General features: G+C 43.8%; 1 pseudogene; it reads right to left on the reverse strand.

The window, feature by feature from the left end:
* Positions 1 to 770: 770 nt before the first annotated feature.
* The window catches only part of LOC121839561, a 9,348-nt pseudogene continuing 4,905 nt past the window's right edge, over positions 771 to 5,213 (reverse strand).

Here is a 5,213-nt window from a genome sequence, read left to right on the forward strand (position 1 = left end):
AATACAATGTCTCTACAAATTAATAAAGCTGTGTTGGTCACAAATAAATTAATAAGCGCATTTCATTTATAAATCGCAAAACAAATGGCATACAAAATATATGTAAATTGCATATTTTAATTTCAAGTTTAACATGTATAAATGGCATTGTGTAGTTATGGATTTCATCATACGCATAATTAACTATCAAATCTGTGTGAACTACAAACGTCTTCTTAACGAGACACTGATGCTCTGTGTAGCCCTGTGTTGTGTCCCAAAGAGCCCTATTCCCTACATCAGGGCTTCTCAAACCACTTCCCTGGGACCCCCAGACCTTACACAATGTTGTTGTAGCCCTGTGTTGTGTCCCAAAGAGCCCTATTCCCTACATGAGGGCTTCTCAAACCACTTCCCTGGGACCCCCAGACCTTACACAATGTTGTTGTAGCCCTGTGTTGTGTCCCAAAGAGCCCTATTCCCTACATGAGGGCTTCTCAAACCACTTCCCTGGGACCCTCAGACCTTACACAATGTTGTTGTAGCCCTGAACTAGGTCACTTGATTCAAGTAATCAAAGGGCTTGATGATTAGTTGACAAGTTGAATCAAGTGTGCTAGCCAATTATCATACTTGACTCAAGCAAAAGTGAAAGTCACCCAGTAAAATACTACTTGAGTAAATCTTAAAGTGTTTGGTTTTAAATATACTGAAGTATCAAAAGTAAATAATAATTTTTAATTCCTGATATTAAGCAAACCAGACAGCACCATTTTCTGTTTTTTTATTTATTTACGGACAGCCAGGGTCTCCAACGCTCAGACATCATTTAAAAACAAAGCATTTGTGTTTAGTGAGTCTGCCAGATAAGAGGCAGTAGAGAATACCAGGGGATGTTATTTTGATAAGTGCGTGAATTTGACCATTTTCCTCTCCTGCTAAAGCATTCAAAATGTAACGAGTACTTTTGGGTGTCGGGGAAAATGTTGTGAGGAAAAAGTGCATTTATTTTCTTTAGGAACGTAGTGAAATAAAAGTCAAAGTTGTCAAAAATATAAATAGGAAAGTACAGATTCCTCCAAAAACGACTGAAGTAAAATGACTTTAAAGTACTAGTTAAGTGGTTTCCACCCCTGGTGCTGTGGAATAGATGAAAACCATAGAACGACTGGGTGTCCCCAAGAGAGGATGGATACACACTGCCCTACATAGTGCACTACTTTTCACCAGAGCCCTATGGGTTTGCCTGGTCAGAGGTAGTGGTATAAGTAAAGAATTGGGTGCTATTTAGGACACATGTCCAGGTGAAGGGTCACACATCCAGGTGAAGGGTCACACATCCAGGTGAAGGGTGGTTCACATCCAGGTGAAGGGTCACACATCCAGGTGAAGGGTCACACATCCAGGTGAAGGGTCACACATTCAGGTGAAGGGTCACACATCCAGGTGAAGGGTCACACATTTAGGTGAAGGGTCACACATTCGGGTGAAGGGTCACACATTCAGGTGAAGGGTCACACAGCCAGGTGAAGGGTATTTGACATCCAGGTGAAGGGTCACACATCCAGGTGAAGGGTATTTGAGATTCAGGTGAGTGGTCTCTTGGTGATGTCCTGCTCTGTCAGGTAGTAGTTGAGGTATCCTCCCAGAGCGCTCACTGACACGCCTGTTATGTGACTGGAACAACCATCTGGAGGGAGGAGGGGGAGATAGAACAGTAAAACATTATTGAAACTGGGTTCTGTTTTTCTGAGTGTGTTTTTCTGGGCTGTTTCTGTGTGTGTGTGTGTGTGTGTGTGTGTGTGTGTGTGTGTGTGTGTGTGTGTGTGTGTGTGTGTGTGTGTGTGTGTGTGTGTGTGTGCGTACATGTGTGTGTGTGTGTGTGTGTGTGTGTGCGTGTGTGTGTGTGTGTGTGTGTGTGTGTGTGTGTGCGTGTGTGTGTGTGTGTGTGCTGTTGTGTGTTTGTGTGTGCTCTGTTTCTCTGTGTGTGTGCGCACGCGCGCGTGCGTGTGTGTGTGTTGTGTGTGTGTGTGTGTGTGTGTGTGTGTGTGTGTGTGTGTGTGTGTGTGTGTGTGTGTTTCTGTGCGTGCTGGTTCTCTCTGTGTGTGTCTGTATGTGTGCATTTTGGCCATGAATAACACCAGAGATATTCTTGACACACCCTTCAACATTCTCTCTCTCCTCTTCACTCTTCTGTGGGGCTGTGTAAAACATCCCACTTCCTGATCCTGCAGCCTCAGAATGTGCTGCAGCCAATCAACTTTGAGAAAGTCAGAGAAACCAGCCAATCCACACAGCAGTACTGTGGAGAGGGAGGAAGATATAGAAAGTAAAATCATGGTCTCGTTTTAAACAAACTACAACTTATAAAGGTTTTGCATGTTATGTAAATGTTGCCACCCCCATTACCAGCCTGTTCAACCTCTCTTTCGTGTCATCTGAGATCCACAAAGATTGGAAAGCAGCTGCGGTCATCCCCCTCTTCAAAGGGGGACACTCTTGACCCAAACTGCTACAGACCTATATCTATCCTACCCTGCCTTTCTAAGGTCTTCGAAAGCCAAGTCAACAAACAGATTACCGACCATTTCGAATCTCACCATACCTTCTCTGCTATGCAATCTGGTTTCAGAGCTGGTCATGGGTGAACCTCAGCCACGCTCAAGGTCCTAAACGATATCTTAACCGCCATCGATAAGAAACATTACTGTGCAGCCGTATTCATTGATCTGGCCAAGGCTTTTGACTCTGTCAATCACCACATCCTCATCGGCAGACTCGACAGCCTTGGTTTCTCAAATGATTGCCTCGCCTGGTTCACCAACTACTTCTCTGATAGAGTTCAGTGTGTCAAATCGGAGGGTCTGCTGTCCGGACCTCTGGCAGTCTCTATGGGGGTGCCACAGGGTTCAATTCTTGGACCGACTCTCTTCTCTGTATACATCAATGAGGTCGCTCTAGCTGCTGGTGAGTCTCTGATCCACCTCTACGCAGACGACACCATTCTGTATACTTCTGGCCCTTCTTTGGACACTGTGTTAACAAACCTCCAGACAAGCTTCAATGCCATACAACTCTCCTTCCGTGGCCTCCAATTGCTCTTAAATACAAGTAAAACTAAATGCATGCTCTTCAACCGATCGCTACCTGCACCTACCCGCCTGTCCAACATCACTACTCTGGACGGCTCTGACTTAGAATACGTGGACAACTACAAATACTTAGGTGTCTGGTTAGACTGTAAACTCTCCTTCCAGACCCATATCAAACATCTCCAATCCAAAGTTAAATCTAGAATTGGCTTCCTATTTTCGCAACAAAGCATCCTTCACTCATGCTGCCAAACATACCCTTGTAAAACTGACCATACTACCAATCCTCGACTTTGGCGATGTCATTTACAAAATAGCCTCCAATACCCTACTCAACAAATTGGATGCAGTCTATCACAGTGCAATCCGTTTTGTCACCAAAGCCCCATATACTACCCACCATTGCGACCTGTACGCTCTCGTTGGCTGGCCCTCGCTTCATACTCGTCGCCAAACCCACTGGCTCCATGTCATCTACAAGACCCTGCTAGGTAAAGTCCCCCTTATCTCAGCTCGCTGGTCACCATAGCATCTCCCACCTGTAGCACACGCTCCAGCAGGTATATCTCTCTAGTCACCCCCAAAACCAATTCTTTATTTGGCCGCCTCTCCTTCCAGTTCTCTGCTGCCAATGACTGGAACGAACTACAAAAATCTCTGAAACTGGAAACACTTATCTCCCTCACTAGCTTTAAGCACCAACTGTCAGAGCAGCTCACAGATTACTGCACCTGTACATAGCCCACCTATAATTTAGCCCAAACAACTACCTCTTTCCCAACTGTATTTTATTTATTTATTTATTTTGCTCCTTTGCACCCCATTATTTTTATTTCTACTTTGCACATTCTTCCATTGCAAAACTACCATTCCAGTGTTTTACTTGCTATATTGTATTTACTTTGCCACCATGGCCTTTTGTTGCCTTTACCTCCCTTCTCACCTCATTTGCTCACATTGTATATAGACTTGTTTATACTGTATTATTGACTGTATGTTTGTTTTACTCCATGTGTAACTCTGTGTTGTTGTATCTGTCGAACTGCTTTGCTTTATCTTGGTCAGGTCGCAATTGTAAATGAGAACTTGTTCTCAACTTGCCTACCTGGTTAAATAAAGGTGAAATAAATAAAAAATAAATAAATATGTTTCTCTAAACTGTCATACTGCTTCATAGACACTCTAGTCTACTTGGACACAGATAGGCCCTGCTCTAAAGTAGTGCACTATATAGGGAGTAGGGTGCCATAGATCTCTGCTCTAAAGTAGTGCACTATATAGGGAGTAGGGTGCCATAGATCTCTGGTCTAAAGTAGTGCACTATATAGGGTGCCAATTGGGTGCCATAGATCTCTGGTCTAAAGTAGTGCACTATATAGGGAATTGGGTGCCATAGATCTCTGGTCTAAAGCACTATAGGGTGCTAGATCTCTGGTAGTGCACTATATAGGGAATTGGGTGCCAAGATCTCTGGTCTAAAGTAGTGCACTATATAGGGAGTAGGGTGCCATAGATCTCTGGTCTAAAGTAGTGCTAAAGTAGTGCACTATATTGGGAATTGGGTGCCATAGATCTCTGGTCTAAAGTATAGATCTCTGGTCTAAAGTAGTGCACTATATAGGGAGTGGGTGCCATAGATCTCTGGTCTAAAGTAGTGCACTATATAGGGAGTAGGGTGCCATAGATCTCTGGTCTAAAGTAGTGCACTATATAGGGAGTAGGGTGCCATAGATCTCTGGTCTAAAGTAGTGCACTATATAGGGAGTAGGGTGCCATAGATCTCTGGTCTAAAGTAGTGCACTATATAGGGGTGCCATAGATCTCTGGTCTAAAGGTGCCATAGATCTCTGGTCTAAAGTAGTGCACTATATAGGGAATGCCATAGATCTCTGGTGCCATAGATCTCTGGTCTAATAGGGAGTAGTGCCAGATCTCTGGTCTAATGTAGTGCAGTATATAGGAATTGGGTGCCATAGATCTCTGGTCTAATGTGTGCAGTATATAGGGAATTGGGTGCCATAGATCTCTGGTCTAATGTAGTGCACTATATAGGAAATAAGGTCCCATTGGGCTCTGGTCAAAAGTAGTGCACTATATAGGGAATAGGGTGTAATTTGAGACTGACTGTTTTCGATGAAGATG

The sequence above is a fragment of the Oncorhynchus tshawytscha genome, linkage group LG16 (genome assembly GCF_018296145.1).
Source record: "Oncorhynchus tshawytscha isolate Ot180627B linkage group LG16, Otsh_v2.0, whole genome shotgun sequence".
NCBI lineage: Eukaryota > Metazoa > Chordata > Actinopteri > Salmoniformes > Salmonidae > Oncorhynchus > Oncorhynchus tshawytscha.